This window comes from Lonchura striata, chromosome 1 (genome assembly GCF_046129695.1).
Source record: "Lonchura striata isolate bLonStr1 chromosome 1, bLonStr1.mat, whole genome shotgun sequence".
In the NCBI taxonomy this organism is placed as follows: Eukaryota; Metazoa; Chordata; class Aves; order Passeriformes; family Estrildidae; genus Lonchura; species Lonchura striata.
In genome coordinates this window covers 30,024,589-30,044,636 of record NC_134603.1, presented here as the reverse complement: position 1 = coordinate 30,044,636, position 20,048 = coordinate 30,024,589, and the positions used below count along the sequence as shown (strand labels likewise).

Genomic DNA, 20,048 nt, shown 5'->3' with positions numbered 1-20,048 from the left:
GCCGCCGTGCCTGGGGAGGGTCCCCCGGACCGCCACCGCACCCGGGAGGCGGTGCCGCCCCTCGCAGGCTCCCGGGCGATCGGGCACGGGCGTTCTTGCGGGAGCGGCGGCTCCCCCGGGGCGGGCGGAGCGCCGGGGCCCCGCGGGGCTCGGGCAGCCGGGCGGCGGGGCCGTCTCCCCCTCCGCGGCGGGAGCGGAGTGCGGCGGCCCGCGGAGGGGGCGGGGAGGATGACTTCATGCCGCCGGAGCGCCGTGAATTTAGGAGCAGCAGCTGCCGCCGCCGGCGGCGGGATGTGGGGGTGAAGTGACAGCGGGAGCTGCCGCCGGCTGAGGGAGGAACAGCGCCGGGCACCCGCCGCGCCCGCGGGCTCCGGGCCGCCACCAGCAGCCGCTGCGGGAGAGACGGAAGGAGGGAGGGAAGAAGATGCGCTGAGCCGGTCGCTGAAAGGTGAGCGGGAGCTGCCGGGCGCGGGGGCGGCGAGCGCTGCGGCGCTGCCCGGCCGGAGGAGCGCGGCGCTGCCGCTGCGAGCCCCTCGCTCCGGCTCTGCCGGCTGCCCGGCCCGGGCAGCGTCTGCACCCGTGCTGGGGCTCCCAGCTCCCTTCTGCTTCCCTCTGCTCCCTTCTGCCGCGGTTCCCTCCAAAAGCGGCGAGGCTGCGCTCTCTGAAGCGCCACAGTGTTGCGTTTTATCTTGCATGGCCAGGATGTGCGGTGGCTCGGTGCCAGCTCCCGCTCGGGCTGCTCTGCGTGCCCGTGTCGCGGCACCCTGTCAGTGGCGTAGCACAGGACGGGGGCGAGAGCGGGAGGGCTGCGACAGGTGCGGGACTGCGCCCACGCTGCCCGCGCTCTCCCCAGTCCGATGCGCGTTCCTCAAGTGACGGGGAAGACATCTTAGGGCAGAAGGGCTTCAGGGCAACAGAAGCAAAAAAAGATGTTATCTCACACACATTCCTGGATTTGGAAGTCGCTTCGCAGGAAACCAAATAGTGTAGAACTTGGGGAACCGGCCCTTACACCAAAATGGATTCTGTCGTCTTCTTCCAAGACTTGTGTGATTTTTTTTCTCTTTATTAATTTTTATAATCTAGCCTAGTTCACAACAACCAAAATAGCAGCAAAATTCAAATGCATTTGTTTGTTAATGGAAGAATTAGTGAGTTGCTGTTTTATCATATCACCTGTAGAAGCGGAAAAAACAGGAATGTATGTATGTTGTAGCTTAGCTGATAACACTGCACATTATGGTACGTATATAGGTCTTAACATCAAACGAATGATGTTTTGGAATTGAGAAGGGAAAGAAATTTGTCTGACCTATTTCTGTGCCTGATACACTGGTGGTTTTTGTTGGGTTGCTTTGTTTTTGTTTTGGGTTGTTTTTTATTTTTGTTTTGTTTTTTGTTGATTGGTTTGATTTTATTTTTTTTACTTTGTATTGCTTTAAAAAAGAAAACTTGCCTTAAAGCAGGTATACCAATACAGGAGGTTGGCATGGAGAGGCAGCTCATTAGAATAGATGTTATCTGCATACGTAACAGTTAATGGCTCTGTGTGGTTTGGAAATGGAAGAAATTACTATGTCTGGGAAGTAAAGAATTGGAAATTAATCTGTTCTTAATGAAAAAGAAAGCAGGATACTGGAAGCTGGTTATTTTATTAAATGTCTATTTACCTATATGTTCATATTCAAGAATGCTGTTACCCAAGGGTTCACAGGGGCTCACACAGTTGTGGTTGAAACCTCTCGTCATGGTGCTAGAGTGACACAAGTAATCCTTAGGGAGGTAACAGGGAGGAGTTGCTTTATTTGTTGTCATTATTTCTGGGCAGATATTTAAATGCAGTCAGAACTGTTGCTGGGTACGCAGAAGGCAAATGACAGCTACAGAGAGAGAAAATGTGTATAAAAAAGCAATTGAGGCTTCACAAGGCGAAACAAAGAGCGAGTGATGAACTGCAGAGTCAGAAATCAGTCCAAGAGACAAATCTTTTCTCCAAAGTGCAGTCATTACCTGTGATCCTGTACAGGCTTTTTGCTTTAAGTATGTCATGGCACATGCAATGTATGTATTTCAAACTAGGGGAAAAAAAAAGTTTTGTCAAACCTGTGTCTTTTATCTACCATACATTTGTTTTATTCGTGTAAACTTTGAAGCATTGGTTAGGGCATTTCTATAGGTTTTTCCTTTCTAGAATTAAGCATGGCTGACTGTTTCAGAGTTGCAATGTGTGGCTCATTGCTTCTCTAGTTGCATTTGGTTGGAAAAAGAAATCACGTAGGTGAGTTCAGATACTTCACATATTAGCCCATCCATCCTACATAAAGACAATTTCTTCACTGGAGTGAAGAAATCAAGTGATGGTCCCCAGTCAGTTGCTGCAAACACTGGGTAGCATGGCTACTCACTAATGTTGACACAATGTTATCACAGCATATTTAGCTCATCATGCTTCCTGGCAAACTTAATTTTTCAAGACTCTTAATTAATATTTTTTAAAACACTATTGTAGCAGAGATGAAACAGTGGTTGACCAAGAACCCCACTTCAAGCTTGAATTGCTTTTGTTTTTATCTTGTGTACTCTAAAGGCAAGTGGTGCAATGTGCACGTGTCCATAGAAGAAAAAGTATATCTAATTATCAATGTGAGTTTAGTTCAATGGTATAACTGGTGTAAATCCACTTCCTACGGATTTCTTTCCCAGAACTCTTCTTGCTCCTTCTGTTACTGTAACTTCCATACTTCTGCCAGCCAAAGGAAAGCATCTTTATTGTGGTTGATCTGGGGCAACAGCACTGCTGACTGGAAGAACAGCCTAGTTGGCCAGCTGGTTGGTGCCAGACAGACTGGGTAGCAGCTGAGATTTAGTTGTCTTTTCCTTGGAGGTTCTGCTATTTTGGAATACTTCATCTGGGTTTGTTCTGCAGATATGTAAGAGCTTAATTATCTTTGAGGTTTCTAGGCTGCCGTCAGCCTTTGAACCGGCAGGTTCATTTACCCAGTTTTATTAGTGGGGACCAGATGGGGTATGTTTGCAAAAGGCTTGCTTCCTTAGTAGAACAAACTGGAAAACCCAGTGACCTTGAATGCACTTGAACTTACAGAGGTTTGATTTTACTTCTGGTCCTTTCCAAGGGCTGAGATGAAACACTTCAGTTCAATATTTTTTCTATTATTATGAAATAATAATATTTTATGTTGTTACTAGGCTTTCAGTTGGATTATTTTTTCCAATTTAAGAATTCAATTTTAAAAGATTTGAGTAGGGTAAAAGGGGACAGGTATTACACAATGAATTTAAAACTTTAGCATGTGTAAACAAGAGTATTTCAACAGTAGTGATACCATTTTTAATTTGAAGAAGAAATATATTCACACTTTCCAAATACATGTCCTTCATGTGCAAGAGTTTGTGTTTCTGGGAGAGAAAAACAGTGATCTCTGAAAATAAATGCCAGGCAAAAACTGAAACTTTCTCCTACTATGCAAATAGATTCCATGTTGGACTAACTGCCAATAGAGGATCTTTATGTGAGTGCCCAGTAAACTGCAAAGGCAGCAATCATTAAAGAGAACTAAGAGTTTTATCCATTTATAGTTTATTTGTGGTGGCAACAAGACAGGCATTGATAATCTTATTTTGAGTTTTACAGTCAAGTGTGCTTCACAACCTGGATAATGAGCCCCTGAGTTTAATATTAAATGGAGATAGAAATGCAGAGTTCATGTATGCTTCTTGGAAAAGAAAGCTGGTTGAAGCCTCTCCCTTGAAGGGGACTGCATGTAAACAGCAGCAGAAGCATGGATCTATTTATATGTGTTGCTTTCATGATGCGTCGAGAGACTATCTGTGGGAGAACCTATATTGTCTACTCTTAGAAAATTACTTTATTGAGACAACATTATAAAAGAAAGGATCTGATTGTACAAGAACTGTATGTTTCTAGGATTTATCCCAGTCTCGAAATAGAATCATAGCAAAGGAGAGTAACACAAAATGGACTCTTATAGGACAGTTGGTACAAATGTCCCAGCCAAATGCCAGATCAAAAAATTTATTTTATCTTTCCTTTAATTCTTACGGTAGATCCAATAAGATCTGATAGTGGGTTTTGTTTTCCCTAAAATACTGAAGGCACACTGCATTTCTGAGCTGGTCACATTTTTGTGACTGTAAAGTGATTCCAGGGTATCTCTACTCTTCTTTCCTGGTTGAACTAAGTATAAAACATGAACTATGAGGAGCTACAATAGAAGAATTTCCATGTCAGCTGGGGCGTAGTTCTCTCTAGCAGAATTTGGTTTGTTTTCTAACCTATATTAAAATGAAATTTGAAATTGGCTACATTGCTGTTCCTTGGCTTTACAGGACTCATGAGGAATTTAACCTGCCTTTATGGCAACTGTCTGGTCTCTGCACAGTTCTGTATCCCTTTCTGCACTCATGTCCCAATGGTTCATCAGATGTTAGAGGCAACTAGGTCTATGCCAACAGAAAGTCTTGGTTTCTCGTACTCTGACTGCTTCTTTTTGTCACATTTTTGTTCTAGTGACTATTTCAAAAGGTTCAAAGGTATATCGAAGTTATTTTGGCAGCTGTTAGCTAGCCCATGAAATGTGCTGCAGCTTTAATGAGATCATATAGATCTTAATATATCCATATAATTATATATATTATATAATATATATATATTTGCTAACTATTCACTCATTTGCCTTCTACCTCCTACAGTATTTCCATTTACACATATGGTAAGCACATAACTTTGGTGAAACGATCTCACCACCTGTTGTTTTAAAATAGCACAGATGCTTATTAATGGTCCTTCCATGATGCTGTTTATAGTACATGTGGAACCTCACTTAAAATACTGTGGATCATATTGGTAAAGGATATTATTACTTCAGCAGCAGCCTTAAATTGATTCCTGTTCAGCATCTTGATTTAACTTGTCAGTCATTAGTAGGTAGGAGAGAGGTAAACTCCACAGAAGAGTCAAAATTGTGATGCTCATCAAGTGAGCTGTCACTGAATCCTTCACAAGGTGTTCTGTGGAAATGCCTGCTGCCTTTTGGATAACTAGTCAACCCCAAGAGCTGCAAGAATCGTGAGCACGCAGATTATATATACACCTGTAAGTCTTGCACTCAGCTGAAGTGAATTCCTTGAGACCAAGCTCAACAGCACTTTCACCCTTCAAGGCAAGGAAAAATAAATAAGAAGAACTTTGACCTTGACCAAGACTTTTGCCATCAGAAAGTAATCTCTAACTCAGTAAATTAAGTTTAGGTACATAAATGTTTCATCAATTCCTGTTTTCTTTGTTCAATCTCATGAGTCATTTGGATTCTCAGTTTGAATTTCAAAGAATTTATAGAGTTCTGCCTAATCTCATCTGCAGCTCTCTACGTTTCTACGTTTGTGTTGGATTCTTGGATTTTTTTTTTTTTTTTTTTTTTTTTTTTTTTTTTTTTTTTTGTCTAACACCATTAAAGTGGGAGTTAAAAATTTATTTCTTCTTTGAAATCATCTATCTTCAGGTAGACCAAGAAAAATTCTTGATGTTAAGAGTCAGTTTGCTGAGGTGTAAATGTGAAAGAGCAGTCAGGCTGAACAGACTCAGCTTCTTTCAAGCTTCCCAAGGTGCCCACTTGAGGCACAGAAAGTTCGTGATATCTGTATGATGCTAGTGAATTCCATGACAACACCATTATACACTGAAAAAAATATATAACAAAAAAGAGAAACAAAAGATATTTCAATCAAGTTTAATGAGAACTCATCATAACTAGGTTTTTTTTGTGGTTTTTTTTCATGAAATGTGAATACTTCTTTCCTGTGGTACATGACAGATTGCATTGATTGTTTTAGTTTAGTGTTGCTAATAAATTAAAGAAATAATTGCTTACACTAAAACGGTGACTGTCAGATGCCAGTTCCATTTGTATAGGATGGGCAAAAAGCTCTTCTTTTTTCAATAAAAAAAAATAAAACTCTGTGGCATATTACAATGTAGCTTTTAAGAATATAAGTCTCTTATGCTTAGGGAAGTAATGACTAAATTAGGTGGAGTAATCATCTTTTGATACAGGCTCCCCGTGTTTGGTGCTCTGCATTGATTAGGAGTTCTCTGGGCACAAAGCAGTGTTTGCACTATTATGTTTAATTGCAGGAGACATCATGTCCTTGCTGCATATGTTTGGTTGGTTCACAGGCTCCACAGTGTCCTTTGGCATGATTCAGAGCATGTGGAGTGTAAGGAAGAAAGTGTCTTTGTTTTCCCTCAGAATTTGTTGCCTAGTGGTTTAATTGGGCACCTTTTTAATTGACGTGATGTGCGTAATGTTAAACAATTGCTTCCTTTTCAGTTTCTCACAAGTCAAGATTTTCTGTCACATTCTTTTTCCTCAAAAACAGAGTTGTCTTCCTGTATGCACTCTGTCTGTACACATGGACTCTATTTCATATTTGATTTATTCTTTGACACTGCTTTTATACTTCCTGAAAATTTATTTCGAACGTGCAGGATTTAGAAATTCTATTTAATAGTGAAATAATTTCATATTTATGTCCCTTTTCTTTCCCATTTTTTTCACTCTGCATATTTTTTCCAGTTACTCATTGTGCTTCAGTTGGGCTGATCTCTTGTGTCCCTGTGAGGTTCCTTTTTATTGAAGGATCAATACAACAATATGTTTGCATGACATAAGGTGCTGGTGCCATTAGCAGGAGACATAAAACTTGATAGCTGGATATCAAAAATGCATTTTAAATGTAGGAAAGAACAAACTGTAGTGTGTAGTGTTACAGAGAAACTCAGTCATAAACCCTTCCTTTTTTTTTGTGTTACTCCTGTTTTAAAATAGTTGGATGATGGCAGCTTTACTGGATTGGGCTAATGTTCTTGAGTTCAGGCATGGGAAACAGAAAAGTGAATAGGATTTGTTAATGCATATAAGAATTGGAGCATGTGAAAATAATTCAGACTCTAAAAGGCAGGCATAATGTGAAACACTTTATATAAAAAAACTCCAAAAACAAACCACACAAAACCAAAAATAGACTGCTGCATTTTAAGTAACTGTTATTTGTAAGGTCTCGTGGAGTCAAAGCGTGATAAGAGATGTGAATGGAGTCTGCATAAATATAGAAGCTGTATGACTTGAGAAAGAGGCATAACTTATCAAAATGATTACAGTAAGCCTTTAAAGCCTAAGGGAAGTACAGCTTTTTGTCAGTCAAATAAGCCTATTTTATCATATACTTGTTTATATACAAGCTAATAATGTTTACAATCACCAAAACCTTTTCCAAGCAAAGTATTTTGCATGAATAGGGAGTTCTCTTAAATTATTCTGAATAGCTTTAGGCTTTATGGAACACCTTTTTTTTTTTTTTTTTTTTTTTTCTCACCTTTTCCTATGTGTTTATTTGCCTCAGGGAGTACAGGTGCTGATTTATTAAGTGGCAGCTATAATATTATATGATAGTAAGCATTTTATTGATGCTAGTGTCATTCACTCTAAGTGACAATATGCAAAAATAATGCCACCACTGCTACGTGTCCTTTTAAAGTCTAATTTTTCTGTCTATACCTAATGTGGTACTACTTGACTGGGCCTGACTGGGGAAATGGCAATATTCTCTTCAGTTTTACAAAAGCAAAAAACCCTGCTGCATGGTGAAAAACAGGTGCAAAGCCTTCAGTCATCCCCAACTTGTGCACAAAGCATCCTCACAACAGATAATGTTTGAATGGATATTTATAGAAGATGAATATGATAGCCTGAATATGATAGCCAGAGGAACACGGATACTGTATAAGAAATTTAAGCATGTAATATCACTTCCTCACTGATACTTTAGGATTTGTTACATGTTCATGTAACAGTAGGATTTTCATATTAGCTAATAATGGGGAATGACTTCATTAGCATTTAAGGATGGAATTTAAAGTGCTTTGAATGGTATAATTCATTAGCTAATTGTCACTCTAGAAGATACTTTTCAGCTGTACACTCTGCATACTTAGGGAATTGCTGTACAGACCAAATAGCAAGGAGAAACATATTTTTGTTATCCTCTTTTTCTCAGATACTGGAGAAATGTATTATTTATGTGACCCTTTTCATCATGAACGATCTCAAAATGCTTTTCAGCACTTCCATTTTCATTGACAATATTTGGAAATAAGGGATGAAAGCTGTTACTGCTGTTATTTAAATGCTGTTTTCTCACAGTTGTATAGCCAATAAGGCTGCAGATCAAGGAGTTGCTTATGCAAGTCTCCAGAAAAAGGTACTGATTTCTGGTGACTGCTGCAGCACGCTGACCTGTGCTGTTTCCTTCCAGGCAGAAAATTATCTTCCCTTTCACTTTTGTGCCTCATAGAAGCAATTTTCAAAGACCATTCATCCATTACAGACTGCTGCTCTGCTTGTTAAGTGGTGTTTCTAGTGGGATAACACACCATGCAAATATATTTTGTGTAAGTTTTCTAGGTCTTCCAAGTCCACTCTTAATTTGCATTTCTGTTTCTCCATCACCTTCTAGTATTCTTAGATTGCCTAAGGCAGGAACAGGTACTCATTTTGCAAGTATATTTTTCTACTGAATTATTAATGTAAAATTTTTGAGTTTAAAGTTCTGTCCCTCTTGGTAGCACCATATTTCTTAACTACTGTCTTGAACATTTATTTGGAGACTAACAGTTTGCATGCCTTAAATAATTGTATATGATTTCTTAAGACAACTACAAGGCAGAATAGAAAGAATACTTTAACTTCTGAGGTCAGTGTCCAAACAAATGCCTATCTTCCTGTGGTGGTTTGTTGCTTTAATTTTCTACTGCAATGGGAGAAAAAGAAGTGCCAGAAACATCCTAAATTTCCTCTGCTTTCCGGATTGTGTAATCTGAACGTTGTGTATTTTTTTGAGCCTAAGGCAGCACCTGAGCACTTCATTTTGGTGTCCAGGCATGGTTCTGGCAAGTGAGCTCTTTTATGCAGCTTCTCTTGAGAGAAGCAGTTGCCTGTGTCTGTGCTGGATAGTGATTCATTACACTCTCAGGACTGCTCTTCAGTGTCATATTTCATAATTCTATTCTTGTATGAATTTTGGTGGCAAGTATGGAGTTTCTGAGTTTGGTTGTTTTTTTGAGGTTTTTTTTTTTTATTGCATGGCTATCAGCAAGATCAGAGTGGCACTCTTTGTTCTAAGATAAACAATGTCTCTGAATTCTGCTGAGGACTAGGACAGTTTCGTGACGGTTAAACTGTTGTCAAGGCTTTTTGTGCATTTTTGATTTATGTCAACTTGTTCTTCCGAACAAGGCAAAACTTGTTCTTGGAGTTGTTGTGGGTTAGATGCCATTTCCCAGTAGGTGATTTGAATGTTGTTTAGAAAATAAATTCTCCTTTTAGAAGCCTCTTAATTTACCTGTCTCTCCTTTGATGTGGCTGCTGTTGAAGCAGGCCAGATTTTTAGCTAATTTGTCTGGCTTTTCTCTCTTCAAATTGCTGAAAATGGTAGAAGCTTTCTATGCATCCTGTGATAACTGTCTTTTGGCTAATGTTGTTTCTGTGACATTATTCTTGAACACGTAATCGTATCTGCTGCTTGTTCTGTTGAAGAAATTTCACCTTCCCATCCCCCTTTCTGAAGTATTCCTCCTCTGCTCATGGAGTAGTAATTTCAGTAAAATTTCTACCTTGTCTCTATTTTTGAGCATATTTGAAAGAATTGTTCAGAAAAGATAGTTTGCAGTATCATAGTTTTCATCGTAACAGTAACAGTAGATACTTTCAGTAGTTTTACTTTCTACATGTGGGTTTTTTTGTAAGTGATGTGAAAATCCAAGATAAGTCATAATTTAGCACAAGTTTCTGGATTGTCCCTATATAGTGGTAATTTATAGTGTAATTACCATTCTGATAACCATGGCCAAAATACTAGACTTTTGTTTTGTCTCAAGACTCCATTGTTGTAAGAAATACTTTTCTAAGTAAGAACAAGATGTGGAAATGTTGGAAAATTCCTAAATGTCACCAGAAGACTGGGAGGGTGGATCTAGCGCATGTCCTTCTGGATAAGTCAAAAGCATAAGAGCTAAAAACTTAATTGTATACGCATAGTAATGTTGACATGTCAGTTGTTTGTTCAGTGGCTGACTTTTTCTCTCTTCTTCCATATGAAGTCCCATCTCTGTGGAACTGTGAGCTGTGAGCCCAGTATGAGTGAAAAAGGAGTAGTTCCTTTCACAAAGATTATTAATAGCAAAATTTGAATAACCTGAAGTAAAGGTAGCCATGATCTCCACTCTGAACTTTTCCTCTCCTGTTTTTCTTTTCTGTATATATATATGTATTTGGGTATTAGGTACTTCTATCTTACAGTTTGGGCATAAAGTCCTCTTACAAGCTGAGGAACAAAGGTTTGTGTTGGGTTTTCTTACAGGTTTCTACTATTCTTTCCAACTAGCCAGCTCACTGAAAGTCAAAATCTTTTATTTGGCTTGGAGGCTGTTTATATCTAACCCAGCTGATATATCACTAAAGGAAAAAGTATTCAAAGAAGCATGAAAAGATTCAGTAGGATTAAATAGCAAAGCATAAGGATTTATTCCATGCACGAGCAGCCTTTGAAAATGAAAAGCAAGATAAAGAAAGGGGCATTAATTGTGGGAAGTTAATGTAAAATGGGAATCAGAAAAGATGATTTTTCATATCCTTTCAGCTACTGAAAGCATTGAATCAGGGTCTTAAGTTTACAACTGATCAAGTATAAAGAAGGCTATTGGGGATAAAGTAAAATTGTTCAAGTGGCTGTTACATACCTGCTCGCAATCGGCTGACTGTAAAAAAGAGTCTCTTCTCTCTAACCCTTGAGCTTGGTTTTAGACACATTTGATCAGAATTATTGGTTATTTAAGGTGGCATGAACGACATCTGAGAGTGAGCCAGTGTTGAAGTCAGTATCCATGTGGTTCTATAAATAAAGAAGGTTGTATGCAAGGCCTTGCTGAATGCTGGCATGTCTGTTAACTGAAAGGGCTAACTCTCCCTGGTTTAATTCAAGTTTTATTCCTTCAAGTGCTTGGATTGTTCAAAACCTAGCCAAAGCAGAACACCTGCTACTTTCTTTTTGTGTTTCTTCTTCTGTATTTACTGATTGCTTACAGAGCTTTGTGTCAAACTTGATGAAAACATAATTCTTCCTTTTGTAGTTATTTGCTTGATGACACTTGGGAAATCTGCACACAACTCTGACAATGACGAGTTACTCCTGAAGGATCCTTTATGGTCCTCTGAAAATTCTTTTGTCTCTGAAAACCAGAGGAATAAATAAAGACTGGAATAAGCTTTAAAAGTGCCAACTGAGTGCCTCACCATGTGCAGCTGGGTAATCCACAGCATACTTACTTGGACTGTGCACACTTGCATGTCCTTTCCATGGAAACTGGAATGAGGGTGCAGAGAATTGGAATGCTTAGGTCTCATCCTGGCATTTAATCATGACAAATCTGCAAAGTAATTGTGAAACATGCAACTTTATTGTTTGGTCTTACTGACTGTCACATTTTGCTGCTTTATCTACAGGCAGACTTTTTTTCTTTGCAATTTCTTATACTTTTTAAAATTACAGGAGCCAGTCTGCTATTTGCACTGTGTAATACTTCAAACCTTTCATTTGCTGGAGCAGATCTAGAAGGATATATCAGAAAGTGTGGTTTAGCCCTGGTTTTCTGCTGAAAATACCTGCTTTGGCAAGTATTTTCTATTTCCACAATTCCTTGGAAGAGGATGTACTTGATGCTTTCCCATCTATCTGAAGCTGAATAAAAAGTACATATTTACAGTTACAAGACTTACCTTAACATGCAAACTTTCTGCCAGGTGCTTTGAGGGAGGTAAAATTGTGTTCCTTCAAGTAACCCATTTTAAAAAGAAAGTAGTTAACCAAATTATTATTTGTAGTTTTCACTACTCAAAGGGTCTTTTTTCAAAGATACTTCAGCTAATAACTGAAATAATTTTGACTCCTTCCTCATGCTTCTTGTGAGAAAACATAGGCAAGAGAGTTTTTGTATTCAAGGGAGATTTTTCTACAAGCCTTTTATGACACCCACTTATTTCTATGGAACTTTTATGGTATTCTTCTCATCTTCAGATGGCATCTGTGACCAATTTTATAGCCTTTTTCTCTTACTGTGTGTATATAAGCTACCAAAAAGAGTGGAATTTATTTGTCCCACATTGTTAGATAAACTTGTTTTAAAAAACCCAACAGTGTCACTCAAATTTAAATTAAACTGTTCACCATTCCTTCTTCCATGCTTATGTACTCTTCACTTATTTTTTTTTTTTTTGAATAGTAGGGAAATTACAGAAGTCAAAAGAAAGCTAATCTAAGATCTTTGACAAAAAAAAAAAAGGTGAATATAATGACTTAGTTACCACGGTCTGTTGACCTAATAAATCCCAGGCAAAACAGTAGGAAAAGCAAAGCTGTAAGTGTAAAGTATATTGAAAGACAGGATTATCATTAATACAAATAACTTATGGTTAATGAAAAAAGATTCTGTCAAAGAGACCCTGACATGCTGGCTTTGTGTATTTTGGAGGTTACAAGAAATACACTATTAAACCTATGTTACTTAATGAAAATGGTGGTTGATGTTATTTCCCCTATGCCAGGCAAATACAGTGGTAGTTTCAGCACTGTTCAGCATTCAGATATGTTCAGTTCATACCTATGAATTACCCACTGCAGCTTTTTTTGGACCTGTCCTATATCCTATATGTGTGATAATTTCCCAAAAAGTACTTCGCAGCGCTGTTTAGATTGGTACTGGCCCAGAGGTGTAAGCAGCTCTTTCTGTGTCCACTGTGTAAACATTCTTAAGAGATGGAGTGAAGAGTCTTGCCTACTCAGAAAATACCTGTGACTATCTATTTGAAGGCAAATGCCTGGTTTTCCCTTTTTTGCTCTGTCTCTGAAATGATTTGCAGTATTTGTGAGTATTCCTTTACCTTTCTGTCTCTTCCCTGACTACTACCCCCTCCCTCACCTGGCCCACCAAGAAACAAAAGCAAGAGGGAAGTTTTTCGTACAGCAGAGAGTAGAAACAGAATTCAGAGCTGTGAATGTCTGGAGAGATGCATGATGTCATATAGCTTCTGTTTTGTACCAGTTAGAAAGAATTGTTTTCCTACTGGTAACTTACCTTGACACAAATCTTTCTTTTGAAGTAAAACTCTGAAACCAAAGAAATGCATACTAAGTTTACTTGTTTAAAAGTGTCAGTACTCAGAATATGTAAGTATAGCAAATTTCTCAACAGTATCTAAAAAATATCTCTCCCTAAGACTCACTGAGTATGTTTGTTAGATTAATTCAAAGGCATTACAAAGTAGATTAAGAGTTCTCCCAGACCATCTAAAAAACCTGCATGACTAGTGCAATTTTGTCTGTTTACATGTAATGCATCTGTGATCTGTTCATTGCAAACTTACATATTAAATCCACTAAAATGGTCCCTTTCTTGCTGTAAAACTGACAAACTATTGAAACACTGAAACTGGACATCTCTGTTTCTTTCCATATGGCTCATCACTTTGTTTGCCTCATTTAAATGTTTTGCACCTCATTAGTTTGTTGTCATTATTTTGTGTGTCTTGGTTCTTTCTACTTGGTTTGTACTGGACAATAAGAACTTTATTTGTCTTTTTACATTTTAAACTTTGGTACAGGCTGTTCTCCATTACAGCTCCTTTTTCCATCTACAACAGGGAAAGATTCTTCCAGACATCAGCATGTTGTCTAAAAATCAAGGGAGTGATTTTAATGTCCCATTATCTTTGCTACTCCTCTTATAGGAGATACAATGAAATCTTGACTGCTGTGAAAACAGGAAGACTGCCAGCTGTGTCTTATGCATGTTATGTAGTAGCATGAAGAGAACCTCTTGTGTCTGCTGCAGTCAGAGCATGTTGACAGGGTCTTTCAAATCAGTTATTGAAATTGGCATATGAAACACAAGATGAAGAAATACAAAGAAAAAGCTCACCAATTACAATGAACAAGATCTTTCAAGATGTCTGATAAGCATCTTAAAAAAAAACCCAACAAAACACTAAAAAATATCCAAACACCAAAGAAAAAGTCCCCAAGCCCTCTCAATTTAGAAAATACGTATTTTGCAGTGCTGTGTCCAGAACACCATATGAGAGTTGCTTTTGTAGAATCCTTTGTTTTCAGCCTCTAGCAGTTCCAGATCACACTGTGTTTGTATTCCTCCCCTTTCTTCTTGTTTTCTCTCTAAGAGCAAATATGAAGGTCATCTCAGCTCAATCCGTATCTCTGAGTGATTGTTTCATACTATATAGCTACTGCTTTTTTTCTGAGCTTCTTTCACAAATTCCTAGTTTTAAAAAAAAGGCTTTGAAAGTTCATAATTGCAATATCCTAATGAGGAAGCCTCTCTACAAAACTGCATAATTAAGTCATTTTTTTTCCAGCTGTTAACAGATACAATTTCTTACTACTTTTTTTAAATTTTACTACTTCAAAAATTATTTTAAAAAGACAACCTTATTTCAGTGCCTGCTTGCCCAGTATGTTCCAAAGGCTCGCTTGTGGGCCAGTTGATAAAGGAGATCATTGTTCTGCCTCTTGTACTATGCTACTGAGCTTGTAGGTATAGTATATATGTAAGACTTTAATAGATAGAATAGTATATGTATTAAAAGAAAAATGCACAACAGCCTTGAAGCTATCATCAAGCTGAAGGTCAGAGAATTTGTATTCTTGCAAGTTGAGGAGTTAAGTATGCAAAAACTCATCTTCTCTTGAGAAATTATATATTTTTGACTGTATTGGTAGAATCTGATGAGAATTCAGCCAGTGAAAATTCTTCAGCAAAGTTAATTAAGGGTGGTATCCTGAGAACGCTTTGCATTAATTTTGTATCAGATTATACTTCTACTTTTTGCAACCTTAATTAATAAATTTTAATGGTTACTCAATCTATGGCACAGTTTGGGGCTTAAAAATATCAAGGGATATGTTCCTAATTGAATACTGTTATGTGGGAGGGGAGGGATAGGTAGATATTGGTTCTCTTTTCTAAAGGGGAAATAGATTCTGAGCAGAAGGCAGAGAAAGACGAAAAGGGCAGCTGGTCCTTCAGGACAAGAAATGGCAGCAGAAGAGAGGCAGCAAAGTAATTAACAGGTCTTTCTCCACATGAGAAGGTGGCCTTTACTGAGCCTAATTACACAGACAGTAATTTAAAGCATGCTGTCTTGCCTCACAGTTGCATCTTTCAGAGCCTGGTTCATGCAGGCAGCCTCCTGGAGTCTCAAGCCTTAAGCAGAAACCCAGGTAGTCTTTGCATGAGACCACAAGCTGAGAGGACAGGTTTCTTGTGTAGAGTTAGAGCTCTCATCCTTTGTGGATTATTGTTGTAGTTTAATCCTTTGTAGATTAATGGCCTGTAATGTTACGGTGTTGCATTGTACCAGGATTCAAACGAGTATCAACTTCAGTGTAAACCTGGGCTCCAGTAAGCAGAAAGCTAAAATCTGATTTTACAAATGCATGCAGTTGTGTGATTAAACAGAAAATAGTTAGTTACTTTTATTGTATGATAGGAACAAGCAAGTCTGGAGCAGGCTGTACTAATGTGAGGGAATCATCTTGCTAAGACACAGTTGTGTGTCTAAGCTGAGGGCTGTATTTCACCTACGACATGGTGATAACTTTTTTAATTCACTAATCATGGATTAACCAATCTACCCGTCACTTCTCTAGTGCTTTTAATGAGACTGGACTCGTGAGCCAAGAAAATATATGGAAGTTGCATAAAGTCTTTAGGAAACTGAATTCAAGACTCTAATCTTTCCTACTTTACTTAAAACCAGTATCTGGAACTGCTGGTCAGACTCTTTGTATTTGCATGCCTTTGTATTTGTGTCACCTAAGATCTGGTAACGAGGACTCTCTGATCTTGAACTTGCTAAGAGTCACCAGTGTGCCATCACAGTCATTTGGACAGCTGCTGCAACATTGACATGCCTACTCAAGTTTAGTAGAGGCTTTAGAAAGCACGAGGCTGGAGCACACGACGTACGAGCAGGGGCTGTGGGAGTTGGGTTTGGCCAACATGAAAAGGACACTACAAGATGTAACAGCACTACCCAAGGAGGCACTGCAGAGATGTTACAGACTTTTCTTGGAGTTCAGCAACAAAAGGGTAAGTGGCAATGGCCACAAGTTGGAATAAGAAATTCCAGCTTCATGGAAGATTTGAAAATATTTCACCTAGAAAATGGCTTAGCACTGGTACAGCTTGGCATAATGCCTGGGGAACCTCCAGCCTTGGAGATACTTGAAATTCTTCTGAGTCCCTGAGCAGCCACACTGAAGTTTGAGGTTAGCCTGCCTAACCTCAAGTGGTTATTGGACTTGATGGCCTCCAGATATCCCTTCCAAGGTTTTCCTGTGACACAAAGAGTGGTGGTTTACTTTGTGTGCCCATACAGACCTATCAATCCTGACTCAGGGCTCAAGTTTATCTCAGAAACCTGTGTGGAGGTGGGGAAGAAGTGAATCTCACTGCTCATCTTCCACATAATATCTTCATTCTATAGAAGGAGAAAACTTGGAATGCAGACTGTCCTCAGTCTCAAGGAACCCATGGACAGAACCATCAGTATAAAAGGTATGTTGAAACTGGTGTATCAGTTAAAAGTTCAATTGTTTTCCTTCAGGTCCTGTGCCTTTTTGCAGATGAGGTTGCTTAACTCTGTAGTCTTATAATTTGTGTGCTGAAGACCAGGAAACCTCCAGTTCTGGATCATGCTCCTTAGATTAAGTGCATTGATTTTAGTGGTCTCTGGGGTAAAATATATGAACCATTCCGGAAGTCTTCTTAGCATTTGTTGTTATGCTTAAGACAAGCTTTTCCATCATGCAGTGGTTATTTGACAGGAATAAGCTGATCAAGGCTCCTGCAAGAGGCAGAGCTTCAGTTACACCTGAGAGTGTCCAAATGCAGCAGGGCAATGCTCAAGTGCTGAGATCAAATGGGTCTCAAACTCCTGTGTGTAGAAGAGAGTAGTGACAAGCAGCTTTTCTCCTGAACCTGCAAGACATGACCACAGTTTTTTGTGAAGGGATGACTTCTGTTTTCCATATGAAGTTCTTACTAAGACAATGGCATATGAACAAAATAAGCAATTCCATATTTAGGTATTAATGACTTTGTCATTGTTTAATGTACCTTACTCTGGTGCAGAAAAACACAGATATGTGACAACAGGCCTTGCAAACTAAATTTATCCTTCTATAAAATCCACCCACATAGAAGATATTCAAGAAAAGCTCCATCACATGCTGCAATCTGTGAAACATAAAAGAACCCTGGAAAGTAAATTAATTTAAATTAATAACAGTATATTGTTCATATTGTACTGGGAGGGAATGACACAAGAAACCACCGAAATACATTAAAGAACATGAAATTTCAAAACTATTTGGTGTTCTTTTTGGTGTTTTGGTTTTTGGTTTGATATTTTAATTGTGAATATTGTCAACATTATTCTAGGACACCCTGTAGCTTCTTCTCCTGAAGTGTATTCAACTGCTGGATTCTTTCTGCACAGATCTGTTAAGAAAAGCTAGTAAGAAATATTAATTCTGTATAAAGAAAATACTTTTTTCCCCTATTCTCAGGAAAAAAAAAAGTATTTGGTAGTAACATTGCTAGTGGTATAATATGAAATAAAACACTTTGTGTAGAGCAATAGGTTGGTTTTTTTTTTATTTATGCATGCTGCACTCCTATAGTTTATACTTTGTTTTTTCTTATTTGTAATTTTTGGTTTCTTATAACAAAACCATCATTGGATTTTATCTTCTAAATTGTGTCCTGATCTATTTGGTTTTAACCACAATCAGCACAGTATTTTTCAGTCTTCTTCAAAGCAAACAGAAATACCCTTGTGATACAGATGTTTCTGGCTGTGTGTGTTTTAAGAAAAAAGATATTCAGCCTCATTATGGCATAATGAGAGTAATTTTCTTAATTAAGCATGTGAGCTGACTTGAAGTACTTATTCTTCTAGATGTATCTCATCATAATTTGTTATTAAGACCCTTCTTACCTAGTATCAGGCATGGTTCTGACTCTGGACCTCCTCTCCTCTATTACTGTTGTTTTAGAGGTCCCAAGATTAGTAGGAAGAATGAAAAAAAGAGAATGTAATATGAAGATGAACAGAGCAAAAATTACCTGAGTCTCATATGGTTTTGCTTTAGAAGGCCTGATTGTTGCTATTGGCTGTTGTAACATCTAAAAGACATGATACTGTGCTGCTTCATTAAAACTTCATGCAGTAACATTAGTGCTCAGTGGAATCTTTGATTACCTGCTTAATATTCAGACTAAACCAGTTTGCCTTTGTTGGCAGTGTAACCATAATATGTGTTTCATGGAATTATAGAGGGTTGGTTTGATTTTTAACAATAAAACATCCCCCCTTCTTTCGGCTCATATTCTTAGAGCGAATATGGTGAATGCCTTTTCCTGTTCTACTGTTTTTATTGAGGCTGGCATAGCAATTTATTTTTGTCTTCATATAATACCCTGTTTTGATTGTAAGATTCAGAGAATCTGTGTATGTTTACATGTTCTCAGCAGTCCAGTTGTATCTTTTTTAAGAAAAGGAAAATAATCCTTCAGTATTTCTTTTTTGTGGGGAAATTTTGATTAAGTTTTATATTACTTTCTGTTGAACCTGTTAACTTTTGAAGTCCCTTAACTGGCATACTGAAGTAGGCCAAACAAGAGGAGAACATATGAAAAATAGCTTTAGTGAACCTAAAAATCAGCATGTTCTGTAGTGTGATAGATGTGGAGTTTCAGCCAATAACCAAATTTGACTTTGCAGATAAGTTTGCTTCATTTGGCATGCAAGTCAATTGGATAAAATACTTGTAGTGATTCCCAAAAAACATCTTGTCACACGTAGATCATTACTGTCTGGTTCCAAACATGTTAATCCTGTAATGGCATCATGAAAAATAGCTCTGTGGAAAGGAGGAGACACATGTCAAGACATGTGGATTCAGCACAGGAATGTAGTGCCCTGAGTTTGCAAGTCTTCGTCCAAAAGTCACCTTGAGGGAAATCGTTTTCTATTGCAGTTAGCCTTCCAGATTCTTGATATATTTTTTTCCCTTTCAGTGCTTTGCATGTTTAAATTTTTATATTTCATAATTCACAACATAAATGTTTTTTTAATTTAATTGATTTTAATATTTGAGTGCTAACATTTGAGTTTGAATAATCCTTACAAGGGATTGAGCAAAGTGGCAAAATACAAATGGGAGAAAATATTGCTTGATTCTGAAAATCCTGTTTAAAGGTACTCCCCACAAAGGGTTAACAAGCAAATTACTTAGGGAGGTTAGAAGCATTTTGTGCAGAAAGTTTTAAAAGACTTTGAGGCTGAGCATGATATAGTTGTGTCTTATCAGAATGTAATTTCATTCAGACTGCTGAAAAGCTTTTCAGAACTGAAGATACATCGCCTTTCCATTTTTAGCTTTGTCTCTGAATTCATTGGAGTCTGATGAAAACAAATATGGAATATTATCTGTTGTGCAAATATCAGTGGTATTTGTTTGGAAATACTGGCAGTGTTTCTACTGGATTATGAAGAGGCTGTAGGTATAAGGTATGTAGTAGCAATGGAAGATTTTGTTAAAGAGGAAGGTAGAAAAGATGATTCCTGGTAGTTGAGATAGCAAATTACAAATGTATTGCACTAAAAGTTAAAATTTGACCTAAAGGATGCCTGTGGAGTACGTATTCAGTGAAGCTTTTAATCCAGTTGTAAATGGGCAGGTTAGAAAATGTGGGCATTAATTGGATAGGAGTAGAAAAAAAAATCTTTGCCTTCTCTCTCCTGCCCCCTCCCCATGTATTTCTTCCCTAAATGTTTTTTTGCAGCCTGGATGAACTTCTGACTGAGCTGAAATCT

General features: G+C 38.2%; 1 protein-coding gene across 1 annotated transcript in view; it reads left to right on the top strand.

Annotated features, from left to right (window-relative positions):
* Positions 1–201: 201 nt before the first annotated feature.
* The window catches only part of PKIA (cAMP-dependent protein kinase inhibitor alpha), a 43,694-nt gene continuing 23,847 nt past the window's right edge, over positions 202–20,048 (top strand). Inside the window, exon 1 of the mRNA XM_021550569.2 lies at positions 202–448. The gene's annotated coding sequence lies outside the window, so the exon portion shown is untranslated. The remainder of the gene's footprint in view (positions 449–20,048) is intronic.